Below are 17,672 nucleotides of genomic sequence, written 5' to 3' on the forward strand. Positions count from 1 at the left end.
CTGTAATCTGTAAGGCTTTCACCTTGCAACTGCATTCGGCCGTACAGGGTTCTTGTCAAGGATTGAACGGACTCTGGAGAACCGAACCGGTTTTTTTTTCAGCAGCGCGGTAAGCTTATTGAAATCATCCCTTTGTTCGTTAGGGGTACATAGCACTTCTTCCTTTGCAATCCCGCCCAAGTAATATAAGGCAGTACTCAATTTTCCCCATCTCCAAGTCCAACTTGCCTACAATATGTCCCGATATCGGCCAACCACTCATGTATGGTCTGATCCCCAGCTCTAGTGGGAGGCCCACAAAATTTCACCAGTCGTACTGTGCTGACTCGCTGGTACTTTAAATTCTGAAATGCCCCTGCAAGAGTTTCTGCGAGAGCTTGGTTCGATTGCAATATGGCATCAGCCACATCTGCAGGTAAGGCCATGGTGCAAATATCAAATTGTCAGGACAATACGGTAAGTAAGTGAGGAGATTCAAGTCACACAGAACAGTGCAATAATTTAAAAAGACTAACACATGTGTGGCATCTTCATTGTGTACAAAAACATGTACAATCGCCAGTCAATCACTACAGTGTATCATTAATTTTCCATAAATACCGACGTGAATCGTGTAAATAAAATATCAATGGGACCAAAAAACACAAATTACACGACCTAATATTCTACATGTAGCTCCAAACCATGTGCCAACTTGCACGACGGGCTGAAATTGAAACTTGAACAAAGCTTAAAGCTTCTTCAAATAATCGCAAGTTTGTTTAAACTCTTAAAACAATTTTTTATAATAAACACATCTTTGATACAGCCCTATAATGATAAGTTCGAACTAAATTTGACACTAGGGGTCTTGTCTGGAAGTGGAAAACGGCATGTCATCCCATCCTTGTCGCCATTCTGTAATAGCTGGAAAGCCACATATCAAGGGTCGCCTCGTCGGCAGGCCTCGCCGTTGTTTTATTCAACAGATGACATGACAAATGACAAGCTTCAGATCTATCTCTTATCTAGCTTTATTATCCCGAAGAAGACAAGACTTCTTTCAGTAGAAGTAAAAACCCTGAAAAATTACAATAAGTGAGGTGACAATTAAGTTTCTAACAAAGTAATCGGTCTGATTTATAAATATTATTAAATAATAAATTATACAGATAAACCTACCCCAGTGCCTTTGGCTTCCGTTATTTAAGGATACACAAAACAGCACAGCTCACAGCTTGGAGAGAAAGCCCTCGAACTGGTCTACACGTCGCAGACTAGGTATGTCTGGCTATGCCAGGCTCAGCCAAAAGAAAAGTTATCGTCTTGCACTTCAATAATAGTACGCCAAAACAGCGTGATCTCCCTGCATCTGCAGCATGCACTGGCTTTTGTGCGCTGTGTCATATAGGCCACAATGTATACATTTGCCACGCAATGTATACATTTGCATCCAAAACGTATGGCGTGCCTAAGCACGGGGTGACAAAATACGTTTTGATGATTTTCAAATTATTATGAATCGCCACATTAATATTAACAAACTGGAAAGGAAAGGAATATTTTCGAGAAGGCGTGGACGAATGATCGCGAAAACACGTCCTGCACGTTGTGAATAACAACACCAAGTACACGATATAAATCCATTTCTAGCCAATTGCGGTATCGAATCAGGATGCAGGAAGGAAGGTTCCTATACAGGGTTTACTATTGAAACAACGTTGGAAATAAAGTAAACACTGGGGACGAGGTTGAGTCGGTATTAAACCGATCACTTCTGCACCTTGCCAACTCGGCACCTTGCCGGCACAACAATACAGGGCCACTCCATTCAGGGGTCAGACAAGTCGACCGTTGAGACAACTCGACTCGGGACAAGTCGACCGTTGAGACAACTCGACCGTTGAGACAACTCGACCATTATGTGCGATAAATGGAAAGACAAGTCGAACGTTGAGACAAGTCGCCTTGCATGTTTTGGGGCCTAGTTTTGGGGATAGTACCGGGGATTTTGACGGTGGCTGATCGCCGTTTGGGAGTGATGACACAAACGTGTTTTTTTTTGGTTGCATATAACAAAGCTGATATAATGTTGTCCGTGCACATCGTTCGTTTTTTCCGGGCCTGTGCGCGCAACCCCGGTCAACGTGGCCGTACTGTGCATGGTGGCATCGTTTTTGCCGGGCCTGTGCGCCCATTTGCCGGTCAACTTGTCCGTAGGCCTACCATGCAAGGTGAGTCGGTGACATCGTTTTTGCCAGCCCTGTGCGCCCACTTATCTCATCCCCAGTCGGTCAACGTGGCCGTACCGTGCACGGTGACATCGTTTGTGCTGGGCCTGTGGGCCCACTTGCCGTACCTGCGTGCTGGGCCGGGCCCGGTCCTCGCGGACAGGGCGCGCCGGCCCGACGCGACGGCCACCGGATTGGAGCGCCCTCTGTGCATCGAGTATATGCCCGTGCCGCACCCGGGATTGGTCCTGCCATGCAACTTTTTCCGCTCCACGTGTATACATTTCCATTAAGTCAAGCTGTCTCAACGGTCGACTTGTCCCGAGTCGAGTTGTAACAACATTTGCTATTGTGTCTGTGGGCAAAATGCTTCGCGTATTACGCGAACGCTCACCACGGGCTAGCCCCATAGGCCTAAATGTGGCCAATTAACCTCCGTAAACAAAGGCCACACTTCCACATGTACAAAAGCGTGTCGAACTTTTTCAAATTTTGATTTTCACATTTAGGCTTAGTTTGTAGGTTTTTTTTGCTTTAGAACATACTCACCCTCTTTATAAGCTAATCTAAAAGTGCTGCCTTTTTCAGATGTCTAATTTTTGTGAAATTTTATGTTGAAATTTTTGATACGCAAACGTGTGCAAATGAATCTGGAAATTATTGGGGCAAGATTACCATATGCGAAGTTCACTAATTTTCCTCTGTATTAACTAACAAGCCCCCAGATAGCAATTTCATGTCATCAAAGTCAATTTGAGCAGTGAGAAAATACAAGCATTTTCTTAGAAAACACTTACAATTTTTCAGTCCACTCTCATAGGGTTTGTACACAGAGTGTTGAGTGAACTTCGTATATGGAAATCTTTCCATTATGGGAATCTTTCCATATCGAGAATCAAAAGTATTTCCTTCGTTATCTTCGAAAGTTAAAAGTGTAGTGCTTGACGAGAATGTCGCACTTTGCCGCTGACCGATAAAGCGCAGCGTGTTTTCGCGTGGAGCAGACCAGGCTATTGTACGCACAATCACTGGTCAATATGATTATCTGTTAAATCACTTGTGCCGCCGCAGTGTAGCCTGGGTGTGATTGCTAATTAAAAGCAGTTTTTTTCTTCAGATTAGCTCATGTTTGTTGTAATTTGAAATGTCTTTTCAAAGGAAAATGTGACTTTCCTACCTCTTTTTGCCGTCAGAGACGTGAGACCTGCACGTTGTAGTTCTCCCAGTACGCATGAAAGCCTGACACAATGAAAGCCTGATGCTGATTGGCTGATAGAAAAACCTAGATTTTGTTATCATCCAATCAGCATCGAGCTTTTAATTCGGGCGATTCACAATGCAGTGCGCCACCAAGAGTTTGCCATGGAGAAATATTTTTTCCTAGTGCATTGTGGGAGATGGTCGACAAATGCGCAATGCGGGACATTTGAAATTGTTAGTTTTTCAGGCCAGAAAGTTCATAAGCATATGATTCAAGTATCTGTTTGCCTTTTTCTTTTTGTTTTATCAATGTGGAGTTTTTTGTAAGGCGGCAGAATGCTTTGCCCCAATCTTTAACAAATTAGCTCAAGTTTCTACTGACACTCGTTCAAATGGGCCATGTTTTGTCGACCGTAAACTTGAAAAACGAACTCTCCGTGGCAAACTCTTGGTGGTGCACTGCATTGTGAATCGCCCGAATTGCGTCTAGCTGTTATTGCATCTAGCTTTCAAAGTTGCCATCTTGAGCCTGTTTTCTGGTTGTTGTCGTTGTCTTTTCCCCCATAATTTCCCTCAAAAATCAAAGTCCTGCCCTCTTCACACGAAATTAAACCTGTCAATATTCAAGAAGGTGTCATTACCAGCTGTTCATATGTGTCAAGAAATATCAAAATGTCACTTTTGAGTGTCATTTAGTTAGCTGTATATAGGAACGAAGTCCTAAAGATACGATTACTCCAGCCCACCTATCAGCCATCAGAAAGCGATAAACATGTCCTAAAAAGTCAAATTTAGCAGGGAAAATATTGAAGCATTTGATTTACTGAGTAAACCTTAGAATTGTTTTCAGACCAGTATCATACTAGTAGGGTTTGTGCACAGGGTGTCAAGTGATGTCCAGGTATGGAACTCTTTTCCCTACTCCTTTTCTCTAAATTTTGCTTTATGCGTGAATCTTTAGGGTTTAAGTAAGTAACAGGACTAACAAGTTGGCTTGAAATTTCCAGCTTACTAGGCTCATCCTCCCTAGTCCGAAAATTTGGAACTCCCAATAGTGGTGTATGAGAGCCCCAAACTTAAGGTATTCAAAACATGCAATTCAAGAAAATAGATTGTGAAAAATATTGAAGAAAAGTCTCCTTTAAAAATTGACTTGAGTCTTCCAACTGGGTTGGTGAAATACTGAGGACCTTTTTTTGGCCACATCAAAAACTTTGGAGAATTTTGCTGGCTTAAGAGTGAGTGAGTAAAATTGAGCACTCACGGTCGAACACTGGAGCCTCCCCATGTCATGAACCTAAAATGGTTCACAATGATTTAAAAAGAATATTTGATAATTGTCAGCAGAAGCTAGAATTAGGAACAGGGATATTTCAAACTTGCAGAAATTTCATTTCCATGGAATTTGGGAAACAATTTTGCTCAAGCAAGGTGCTGCTTGTAAACAATCCAAGTGCACTACATTATTAGGTGGTGTCAACAGTTCCTAGGCATGGGCGTGTAGACATCCAAGACATCCCCCATGATGTCATTGTGAACTACTAAACTAACAAAAAACTTCTGTCTTTTTTGTTTAAACTAGAGGGCCTAGATGCCGAAAAAAACCCAGATTCCAAGTGGAGCTTGAGTTCGTCCAGTGTCTTGCTAATCCACATTATTTGAATTGTAAGTATTCCAGACCATAACATTCAGACTGTTTGACTTTTGATCAACTTGACTGGCAACTTTTTGTCAGGCACAAATCATAATATGTATCACTACACCTTATAAATGTTCATGATCAAATTGGACCACATCATTGGCCGATTGTGCTGCGCATCCGGGAAGTAAAAATGACACCGCCCAGGTGACATCAGTAGTGAAGCCCGTCTAACCAGGATATTTCACCCATTTTTGACGGGCTCTCGACCAATCATAAGTCCGGATTTGGCCCCACGTGACCCTCATTAGCATAAAATGAGCAACGGGAATCTACCATTCACCACGGGGGAGTGTGACGGGCGGAGGGGCTTGCGTAAATTAAAATAATAAAGGCGCGTACCATTATTACGGTATCAAATATTTTACGTATCACAGCAGTGAAAACAATACGATGTACATAGGGACAAATACATAACATAAATTTACGTATAGTACAGTAAAAAGCCCTATATACATCTGAATTGAAGGGATTTTTCAAGCCGCATATCATACTCGTGCCTGTTTCCACTCTATCATAATAGCCTTTGTACTCGAATGGGGGAATCCAGTGACGTCATAGTGCTGACTCATCGAATGATGACAAACAACCGGACAAGTCCGGTCATGTGCATTGTCCGCGGTGTTTTTAAAATCTCCCCGTATGGAATCGTTGTTTGTGGCCGCATTGCTAAGAGAACGTTAGATACAATCACATGTATATGCCTCGCTGTGCGTCGATGCTGAGCTTGAGATTTAGCGGTACCGAGGAACAATTTTATAAGCAGAGTATTGAATTATGAAGAATCTGACCACTGAGTTGACGACTCAGTCATGGGAATCAGATAAAAGGATTATCGTCACCGTTATATAATCGCTTCAATAACAACCTGCATTGTGAACATATCCAAGCCATGAATGGATTCGGGGGCCATCGCATAATTATGATGTCATTGCACTTATTTGCTGGTCAGTTTAGTGCACGTGGAGCATTGTACTGTTGATGAGGGATGACGTATGGGGCCAGGTAGTCAACAAATAAAGCAAATAATAAGGAATGGGTATTAAGATAAATAAAAGGAAAACATTTCACACTGATGATTTTCAAGGATTATTTGAGAATTTATTTATCATTATCATGCATATAACTTTATATACGTGCACTAATATTATGCAGTCATCATAAACTGCCCATTTTATAATTTCAGACCTGTTTCTAATAATATTGTCTTTTGTACCTGACATATACCGGTTTACAATACACTGTCTATTTAAAGCCACATCGTATATAGAACCCAGTGGACACAAGTTTAAATCTTCATGCATGGGCATGCTCTTCTTCTAAGCCATAAGGAATTACTGTATAAGAGTGATAAGGGGAGACTATTTCAAATACTATTTTTTTCCTATAAGACACTGTGAGATTATTTTTAAAAATGAGTAATCTTTTTGAAACTACTAGTCTTTAATCATCACTGTCTTCATCGTTTTCTTCATCCTCATCTTGTTGGAACAATCCGTCAAAAGTGTTACGGTATCTAGGCATAATTCTGTTCAGAGCAGTGTTCAATTTCATGCCCGTAATCAATTTTCGTTCGATATCTTCCACAATTTCTTGATGAGTGCCACTGTCTTTCAGATATAGGTAACTTAACAAAAAATACTTGTATTTGTTGAGAAAGATTCGCTCGACTGCCCACATGGTCTTCCTGTTGGCCTTTTCCTTGGCCCGATCTTTACTCATATCCTCGTTAATGTACTTTTCATATTAAATTTTGTCACTCCACATCTCCTGGGTGGCTTCTATGGACTCTTTCAACCAGTCTCGATATGCGGTGTTGTCTTCCAAATCAGAACTAGACTCGTCTTCATCAGATAATTCGTCATCTTCCACCTCCGTTTCGGATTCCGAATCATCGTCCTCAAGATCTTCGTCTTCATCATACGTAATTCAGTTTCATAGTTTTCCAAATTAGGATCTTCAAATCTACGGCTTTGCCAATCAGGTTCAGAATGATCCTCCTCAACTTCATCTGTTTCAGAATCATCTACAGCATGTACATTTTCTGCATGCCTCTGTAGGTTATATCTCCGTCCGAAGCTTTTGTCACACATGTGACAAGCATAAGGTTTGACTGCAGAAATAACATTCATGTTGCAGTTTTGAAGGTTAAGCTCCGAATGGTAAGAAACGGATAAAAACGTTTAATATAAATAACTACTTATGAGTCACTGCTCATCTGCTCGATTCATTGCTCATTTACTCGTGAGTAACTGCTTTCTGCTCATCTTCTCATTTCCATTGCTCATCTGCTCAATTCATTGCTCATTTACTCGTGAGTCACTGCTCATCTACTCATGAGTCACTGCTCATCTACTCAGTTTCATTGCTCATTTACTCGTGAGTCATTGCTCATCTACTCATGAGCAATATGAGCAGCGAAATTTTTACTTTGAATTTTTACTTTACTTTGATGTACAGAAAAAAAAATGTTCTCGCGACAAAAAGTAGTAGCGCACAGTTCCGACCCGACGCAATCGCGATGTGCCGATGACCGGCACGCGAGCGGGGAAACACGGGACACTCTGCACTGTCATGACTGTGTCGGCCAATGCATTGAAGTTTCTGTGCCCCTCAAAAGCTCCCTTTTATGACTCTTTTCTTATCGGACAAATATGTGGCTTTTATAATGGTTTAATTGTTACTTCTGTCAGCGAACGATGTTTGACTTTTACAGACAATTTCATGATTGTTTATTTATATTCTGTTCACGAAAATGTGAAAAAAATAAACATGTACACATGTACATATTTGTCCTAGTCAGCTAGTACTGTAGTAGGCTTAGCTAGCTAGCCTACTCCATTGTTTTACTCATAAAAATAATTGCGAAGTCTTATGTGGTTTATTTTTCTCCGTCATCAAACAATAAATATCTCTATCTTACGTTTCCCCTTCTCTTGATAGATGTCATCAAAGAGCATGTAAACACACTCAGATTCCACTCATGCAGGGATAAGAAACACTTCCCTCTCTGGACTCAACTGACCCAACGGCAGGATTTCAAAGTAAAATCATCGACTACAGTCTGCAGCAACCACTTTAAATACGGCCAGCCATATCCTGATGAACTTCACCCATCTTTATTTTTGAGAGGATACGACCTTCCTGAGACACTGAAAAGAGCACCGGTGAAGAGTCGAGCATTGGATCTCACTACACCACTGCCGGCCATCTGAGAAAATCAAAACCTTGCTGTACCTTTTCTTAAGTTTTTAGCTGTTTCGGTGTATACACCGAAACAGCTCTTGTTTTCGTTAAGATTTTTGGCTTTTTCGCAAATTTGCGAAAAAGCCTTTGTTTTTGTTCTCATTTATTGGGGGGGCTTTTCCACAAAGTTGCGGAAAAGCCTTTCTTCTTGTTCCACTTCAAATGACATTGACTTTGTGCACGTTTTTCCTCAGTGCCACTTTTGGCATTAATTTTTGCCATACATCATTCAAACTTAGCATAAGCATAGTCCCTATAGCAAAGATGTGTCCCGAAGATTGACGTCATGGTGACGTCATCGACTAATTTATTGTAGATTTTTGAATATTTAATTTTTACCATAGACTTTGTACACAGAAATTAAAAAGAAATTGTCGATTTTCAAAGGGCATTTTCGACTCTTTGCCAGTAATTCATTTACACCAATCTTTGTCCAAGGAAAGACCCTAACTCAAACAACATTGTGTAATGATGACGTCATGATGACGTCATCCGGTGTTTATTAATGGGCAATTAAATTGTGACACTTTTAATATTTAAAAATACATAAGAAATCAACCGTATGCGTCCGCAGCATTCTGTTGCCGGCAGGTGGTAGAGTAGGTTGAGGTCTTTATTTCATTTAGTGTGCGTGAAATCACGTGACCCTTGCTTCCTGTCGAAAAAGGCCAAAACCGGAAGTGGCTAATTATTTAAAAGTGGTAATAGATATGAACTTGCTTTTAACGGTGTTGGTCTCTTGGCTGAGCGTATTCTTCAAATCATCTACATATGACGTCATGCAATCTTTGATCGTCCTCTAGCGACAGGTTGAACATTTTCAAAAATGTATTTTGAATAGATGTCTGTGGCGAAAGTTGCTGGAATCGCCTAAAAATTGGTGTATATGATGATATTTACCCACTCATGACGTGTGCAAAGTTTTAGGCGTATGACGTCATCAGACCGGAAGTTCCGTTGAAAAGAACTTTCCTTTTTCAAAAATTGCTAACAAGTCAATCCGTACAGATATAATCTTGAATTTCCTATTAAATGATAGGGTAAACATTTGCCTCAACAGTGCCAGGTTCCCAGCTTGTCAAATTGTTCACACAGTTGACGCGACGTCGGCTAAAAATACCCTTGCGCAAGTTGCGGTAGAGAGCTTTAAAACATGCACAGGACTTTCACGATGTGTATATGACATGCACGTACGTTGTACATATATGTACGCACATACATCGTATGTAAGTCAGCCCGGCTGCATGCAGCGCACGTGTTGCCGAGGTCTAATCCTGTCCACAGTGACCGTTTTAGCCGATTTTCGGCTAACTTTGACAGATTTTATGTTCATGCTTCCTTATAATCTGAAATTCATTGAATGTAATTTTTTTTTTTTTTTTTTTGATTTTTGAACTTTCAGCATTGTTTTCCAATGAAATACACCTTAAACTTCAAAATGATTTCCATACAATGAAACCACAGCCTGTGGTTAAACCGAGGTGTGCTTAACTTGAAAATGAGAATCTTTAAAGAACCTGCATTGTGAAATGTAAGGACGCCCTCTTGTGGCTGAATAAATTGTCTGCGTAATACATACATGAAGCTGTACATGCAGATATCACCGCCGTTTTTTTTATTTGCGTCGTGTTTGGCTGGAGGTTTTGGGTCCGAAAACTAGAACAGTGTATTCTCAAACTGAACGAGTCCTTAAACCTAACAATAGAGTAAGACGAACGTTGTTTACGCGGTGCGCAAAACTTACGTGGCTTAAAGTTAGCAGACCAGTAAATAAACTTTTATAGACCCCAATGGTAAATGCTCACACTTCAGAAATTCGGGAAAATACTCACTCTCCAACGTGTTCAAGACACACATCAAATTAAAGCGTATTTCATCATTTTTCATTTTCTTTTCAATTTTTTTGGGGTTAAATGACGAATTTTAAAAGATGCTATGAAACATCATACACAATTTTTTTTTTTTTATGAAACAACGCAGATTATAAAATGGCGATGGACTTTAATGGGTTAAAATGTGATATAACCATATCCTATCTGTGATTAAAAAACACAACACATTTTTATTTGTATAATTTTTTTATTTGTATGAAAGCATTTTCTTTAATATAAAACAATAGTATTCTACCAAACAAAATAGCAAAAATGTTTCCTCAAAATTCCATAAATTATTGTTCCCTGAAATCCTTGAAAATGTCATGTTTTGCATTGTTTACGATATCCTGCTTGAAACATCCGGTTGATGTGCGCAGAGGGTGAAACGTTTACAGCTGGAATCTCAACCAGCACTGAACACACATAGTTTGGGGGTTGCAAAAGTGCCCCCCCCCAGGTGATTTTCAATGGATGTTTGTGTAGTTGTTTATATCCCAAGCACTTTACACCATTCGACTCAAAATGCATTTTGTAGCCCAATTGCGCATTTGCCAGGCTGCAGTGTCTCTTTAATGAGTTTAATCTATAAATGATATTGTAAACAAATACTTAAATTAACATAGACGAAATGACGCAAAAGTAGGCAATTATCTCGGTAGCAATTCACAGCTTAGCCAGTGTCACAGTCTTACTTAGAATGCGCTCACTTCTTCACAAACACAGTGCAGTGAGCACACGCAATAAGGTTGGCGATAATGTACAGCCGCAGCACAATTTTGCACGTGCGTATTGAAGTTAAATGTCCCTTTTGGAGAAGTGCACACACCTGATAAGTGAGACCATGACACTGGCATAATTGGTGCGAACATGAATCAGCCAATGCTTGATAATATCACATTTTCATAGCAATCAGACAAGGTATGCACCGGCATTAATATGCTTCCCCCCCCCCCCCTACACTCACCCCCTCCCCCAAATTACCAAATATTTATCCACAATTGTATTTTATGTAATTCAATACATTTATGATCACAATCACTTATGTATTGTGCTATGTACAAGGAGAGAGCCCATTTTAACGCCGTACTTTGCACCATTTTTATCATAATAATAGCATAATCATTGCAAACAGTTTTGCATGTACATGTCACAACCACTCTTGCGGGTACTCTCTTTGCCAATAACACCAAAACTTTGAATATCTTGGATAAAAATTAGCATTGAATTGTTTTTCTACCATGTAGAAATGGCATTAAACAGTCCTCGTTGCCCCTTTATCTTACTGTTTAAATAAAAAAATGGTTGGGAAAATGTTTTGACCAACTTTTTCAAGGAACAAGAACAATTGTTTTGCCCTTAAAAACAACTGCTTTCTCGATCTACTCTTGACCGTGCACGAAAAAAGGCTTGCTACTAGTATAGAATAACCTCAAGCAAAAACTCTTCCAGAGGACTGGAATAGCTAGTTGACTATATGAGCTAATTGCAAGTCCTCCAAATAATACTAATGTTCAACAAACCACCGTGACAGGTTTATTATGAGTGTTTCAGAGACTGTCTCTTTGTTCATATGGTGGTTCCTCAAGGTTCAAGAGAATGCTAAATGTGTAGGTTGTAGCAGCATAAGACAACTTGCAATCCAATACTGGCTGAGACTGTAAAAGCACAATAACTCCACATATCTGGAGGTGTGACAGCAGGATGTTGTTGACAGAGTGGGAGCTAGTAGGTGCTGATGAGAATGTACAAGCACACTATAACTCCAAGTGCCGGTAGCTGGACAGGATGTTGCTGACAGAGTGGGAGCTGGTAGGTGCTGAGAAAGTACAAGCAAATAGTAACTCCGAGTACCAATAGCTGGACATGTGACAGCAGGATGTTGCTGACAGAGTGAGAGCTAGTAGGTGCTGAGAATGTACAAGCACACAGTAACTTCAAGTACCGGTAGCTGGACATGTGACAGCAGGATGTTGCTGACAGAGTGGGAGCTGGTAGGTGCTGAGACTGTAGTGACAGCAGGATGTTGCCGACTTCGGAAGCTGATAGGTTTTCATATGTCTTTCCCTGAATAAAACAAAACATGAAATGCTTGATCATAAACAGCACTCTACACAAATTATGCATGGTAAATTTTTGGCACAACAAATCTTTGCAAACTGCTCAGCAACTATTGGACACGATCACTTCAAGTTGCATTTTACTGAAAGTGTAAATATTATTTCTAGAAATGTATTCAGGTCCTTTTTATGTCAGACTCCACATGCCAAGTGCAATCGTTGTCCAAAGTACAAACATTATAACCTTTTTAAAAATCAGGAAAATACAACATTTGCATACATCACAAAACAAAACTACCAAATTATTATGTAATACCTTACTGGACTGTTGGTAAATGACAGTCTAAAGCATCCTATAAAATCATGTTACCTTGTGTGCCATCATTTTTAAGATAAGTGGTATTTCTGTACAATTTCCAACACTAATTGACCGACCAGCCTTTGGAAAATCTGACTCTTTTCACATACTGTCCCAAATTTACCGTATTTAGTCAGTCCACATTTTCTTTGCAATCAATGATACAACCCATGAATGGCTACAAGCTAGCCTGACTGTCACCATTCAATTTCAGTGGGGTCAGGGAACCAGCTTACAAGGTCATTATTGTTTTTCTTGGTTTTTCCAGCATCTACGAACACAAAACTTAAAAAAAGTCAGTACAACAAAATTACAGAAAAAGCAAACGTTGTATATTCCCTTTAATGACTACATGTACTTGTGTTTTAACACCAAGAATTGCTATTTTCATTTGGCAGGATAATTTTACTTGTGGAAGCTTTTTCACACTGAAGTATAAATTTATACATTTTTTTGCGTAAAAGCTTTTATAACCGTTATTCTTATTCAGGCAGTTTTTGACTTTTACATTCGCAATCATGCAACATTTAATGTGACAATCACAACAGATTGTCAGTTAAATATCTACTCACCTGAACAATACTGTGCATGTATTAGCATGTAGAAAGTGGATGCTGTCACAGTGTGCCTTTGCTAACCGGAAGAACATATGTAGAAATGTGGCAACTGAAGCAACACAGCCATCTTTACAGAGATGATCTACACAGAATTAATTGATTTATTGATTACTTCTTCATCAAATCCTATGCCACAATTGGCAAGTATTTCGAAGTTGTACATATATAAATTTTCAGTAATCAGAGAAATGATCACAAATTTCTAGCTTGAAAATTGCTATTGCAAAGAAATTTTGCCTAGACATGCTAGATGCATAATGCAATTGCACAGTTGTTTTTAATGATACTTATCTTTGGAATGCACACAAATATTTACTACAATGCACGTTCCTGTCTGACATATTAGTCTGGTTGCATGAAATTTATTTCACAAAAGTGCGAGATGATGTGTAACACATCACCAGCTGAGTTAAGCACTTCGCAAAAGTATAGGTGAGGCGACACATTATGTTGATCACAATTAACATCAGAAAGCCCCAAGTCCTTATAGCATGGGAATCAGCGTCTGCACACAAGCCCCAGAGTAGAAATTCTCACCGGGAAGATGATCCAAACCAAACACAATTCAGTTCATTTTATATTTTTAAGAACAAAAATTTAAACATAAAAAAAAATAATAATAATAATTATGCCAAAATCCAGAACATCAGACAATCTGTCTCACCTGCACAATGTTGAATACTGGCATGCTAAGTGATGCTGTCAGAGTGCTCATTGGAAACTGGAAGGAAACATGCTGATTTGTGGTTCATGGCTTCTACAAACAATCGATAAGAGAATGACATGCATGAGGATCCATCACAAGGGTGTTCCACACACAAAAATAAAGTGTGTCCCCCAAAACTCCCTCTGGAAAGATACACAACATGTCTCATAATATATCAAATATCTCATATTCAATGTTATACCAGCTGTTGATGATCACAAGCATACATGTGTATTGTTCTTTCTTGTGTGAAATTTTAGTTCGATTCAGTTCAATGGTTTTGTTTACAACTGACAAAACGATGCTCCTTACATTACAAATATACAATCTAAGTAAAATATTCAACAGTTACACTCACCTGAACCATGCTTGAAGGCTGGATGACGGCACTGTAACGTGGCCAAGCACAGAAACCTGTACAAACGAATCAGAAGTTCAGTCTATTGCAAGTCACATCCATCATATTGTGGCGGGAATATCTGTGACCCGATCCGTAGTCCCTTTACCCAGACAACCTAGCTTAGGATCAGTACCCCAGCAGCCGGGAATGCAGGCCCGTTTGGATGGAAATATACCGCCCTATACGCGTAGCAGCACTCACCCACGCCCCTCAACCTCCAAGATGGACAAGGACAAACAATTAAGTACACAACAGTCAATGACCTCAATTACTGATTGATTTATTTACATAGAATCAATGTCACAGGATGGACCTCTCGTTAAATTATAATGTTAGCCTCTAATAAGTGATTGGTCTCCGAGCCTCTCAATTATCTCTGTAGGGGTAGCCTCGCATTAGCCGCTACGGTAAGGCAGTGCTGGGCAGCACGGCGATGCCTGGCTGGGGATAGCCTCTGAATCCCGGGTAAGAACCGTACGCCTCTAGCGTTCCTGTGCGCCTCCACTCTCCCGCCCTCCACCGTTTCCAGTCGCGAGCCTTCCTCGAGGCGGCGGGTAGATGAGCGCGCCCTTCCGGCTCCGTCACGTTACAATCGGCAGATCGCTGTATGTCGCTCCGCCTCCAGTAGCCTCCGCGGACTCCGTGCCTCCTTATGCCAGCCCGACTTCACCGCACCACCCAGCACACGCCCGTCAGCGCGCGCAAGCTAATTTGCCTACCGTCTCTTCCCCGTAGATGATCTCGGCGTACGCTCGGAAGGTTGTGTCTGAGATAAGCCTAATTTGTGACTGTGTGTGTCTGAGCTGTGTCTACCTGAGCCGAGTCTGTCTCGCAACTGCCCCGGGGCCTTATATAGGGCCCACAGCCGCGAGCGCGCCCTCTCTATAGACTACGCTGCTATAGTAATTTGCGCCACAAAGCCTCCTTCTTAGCATGAACGTCCTCGTTCATAACAGCTAAAGAAAGACCTGATATTCAAAAGCAAATTACTCAAAAAAAATTTTTATCAAAACTTTTAATCTAAACAACGAAAAGGTCCATAACTTCAACACATCGGCGCCTCTTTATACATGCGCCTCATAAAAGAAACATAGTTAACTTCATAAAACTCTGAGAAAACTTTATAGAAAACTTTATAAACTTTTAAGAAACTTTAAGAAAACTTATATAAAGGTTATAGAAAACTCTGTATAAACTTAAGAAATGATGGCTTAGAGAAACGAGCCTAACTCATAGGAACCCGTACGAAACATGTTGCCTAGCTCTGTGATCTCTCGGATGCGCTGTTACTTCTTGCGGAAATCTTGGTCGAACTGGACATCGTACACCCTCTCCAACCGCTGCTCACGAACTTTCACACCCTCATTGTACTCGAGGGTGGTCGACACCTCCTTCACTCGGGTAACCCTGCCCCTCAGTACCTCTTCCAGGGATGTCACGTGGATTGGGCGCAGATCCTCTCGGATGTGCGCAGCTGCTCCGTTGTTGGGTGCTGCCTCAGCCGCCTCATGTTGTTGCACATGTTGTTGCAACTCTTCCGCCTCCTCTTCACTGCTCTCCCCGTGGTCCTGCTGGGCCATAAGGAGCATCCCCCGAGGCTTACCACCAAGTGGCTTACGCACTGGGGCTGGCACATCTTCTTCTAGCAAGGACAAAGAGGCCGGTGACAAAGACAGTCCTCCACTCGCCTCCGGTCCTACAATCGAGAGATCCAGGGGGCCTCCTTGAGTGATTGTACTCTGCTTAGCGGACTTCCGCTTGGCTGGCGGTTCCTCCTGTGCCTCTGGCTCACTTTGAGTCGGTCGCTTCTCTCCCCGTGGTTGTTCGTCGACGTCGTCTTCCTGATGGAGTATACGTAGCGCCTCTGCCCACGTCTCAGCATCTCCAAGATCCTTCACCTTCCGTCCCTCTGGTCTCTTCACCACCATCCGTCTGGTCTCCTTTGCCGCTTTTTCTCCCTCTTCCGAACGTCGCCGCTGCGCCCGCTCTCTCTCAGTCTCCAAGGGGAGAAGATCCACCTCATGGATGTGGGCCTCGTGATTCTGACGGTAGTGTCTTCGCAAGTTATCCTTCCTCGTACTCTTGAAGGGACACCGTACGCACCAAGCGAAGATCTGAGACGGGCCATGACCCACCTGTCTATGTCGGGCCAGGCTGGTCCTGTGCTGAAACGTCAGTGAGCACTCTTCACATTGGAACTTTTTCTTTTCCTGCTCCTTCATTGTGTTCAGTCGTCGTCACCTAATAAGTAAACAATAAAAACAAATTGATAAGTTACTGAATTTGTACAGAATTATATACTGCCTAACGGAAACGCAGAGGTAGCCTCCTTTCCCTCCGTGGGTTTCTTCGATTCTGGCTTACAGGATCATTCTCCGTGTCCTGCATAGTCTCTGTAATTCCGTCTCCGTCAATGCTCCCTATGTCAAGTACTGGGTCAGTTTGTGTGTCCTCCTCTACACCTCTGTCAGGAATCGTTTCCTCGTCACTCCTCTGGTGATGCCTCCCTGCAGGCGATCGCTCCTGATCCACATGAGGCGGAGTTTCAGTGACTTGTCTCGGAGGTTCTGTTTGCCAAGACTCGATAGGAGTGCCTTTGTAAGGCTTCAGTCTATCGAAATGAACCACGAGCAGCTTTCCTCTGGGTTTGTCTTGTACCCTGTAGTTTACGTCTGACAGCTTCCTTATGATGAGGTACGGCCCTTCCCATCTTGAAACTAACTTCTGGGAGGCCCCTTTCTTCCTTGCATGGTTATACAACCAGACGAAGTCACCTTCCTCATAACCTGCACCCTCAACTCGTCTGTCGTACGACAACTTTTGGCGTCTAGCACTAGTCTTGGTTTGTTCTCTGGCTCGCTCGTGGGCCTTTTGCATCCTCCTGCGCAACTCCTCTCCATAGTCTGTCTTTGGTTCCATCGCCTCGTCATCAGGAGGAGGCGCTTCTATAGTAAGGTCCACCGGCAGCATAACCTCCCTGCCCAACATGAGCATGTTCGGAGTCTCGCCTGTTGATTCTTGTGGTACCGATCTGTATGCGAATGTAGCAAAGGGGAGTTGCTGGTCCCAGTCTCTCTGGTTACGATGGGGGTCTAGCATCATCGCCACCGTATCGATAAGTGTCTTGTTATACCGCTCCACTAATCCATCTGATTTGGGGTTGTAGGCAACCGTGCGAGTTTTCTGAATGCCTAGTATTTGACACATCTCGGCGAAGACGTCCGCCTCGAAGTTGCGACCCTGATCTGAGTGCAATTCCTTTGGTACGCCATATCGGCAAACGAAATTCTCTACAAATGCCTTGG

General features: G+C 41.8%; 3 long non-coding RNA genes across 3 annotated transcripts; 1 reads left to right on the forward strand and 2 right to left on the reverse strand.

Moving 5' to 3' along the window:
• Positions 1 to 5,022: 5,022 nt before the first annotated feature.
• On the forward strand, positions 5,023 to 8,262 carry LOC119729784. Its single transcript, XR_005271273.1, has 2 exons — positions 5,023 to 5,075; positions 8,053 to 8,262. It is a non-coding gene; the product is annotated as an uncharacterized LOC119729784 (long non-coding RNA).
• Positions 8,263 to 10,414: 2,152 nt separating this feature from the next.
• LOC119729797 lies at positions 10,415 to 13,297 on the reverse strand. Its single transcript, XR_005271276.1, has 2 exons — positions 13,217 to 13,297; positions 10,415 to 12,293 (listed from the first exon to the last, which is right to left on the reverse strand). It is a non-coding gene; the product is annotated as an uncharacterized LOC119729797 (long non-coding RNA).
• On the reverse strand, positions 13,296 to 14,407 carry LOC119729791. Its single transcript, XR_005271275.1, has 3 exons — positions 14,326 to 14,407; positions 13,926 to 14,018; positions 13,296 to 13,343 (listed from the first exon to the last, which is right to left on the reverse strand). It is a non-coding gene; the product is annotated as an uncharacterized LOC119729791 (long non-coding RNA).
• Between the last annotated feature and the right edge of the window lie 3,265 nt (positions 14,408 to 17,672).

This window comes from Patiria miniata, unplaced genomic scaffold (assembly GCF_015706575.1).
Source record: "Patiria miniata isolate m_02_andy unplaced genomic scaffold, ASM1570657v1 HiC_scaffold_1, whole genome shotgun sequence".
In the NCBI taxonomy this organism is placed as follows: Eukaryota; Metazoa; Echinodermata; class Asteroidea; order Valvatida; family Asterinidae; genus Patiria; species Patiria miniata.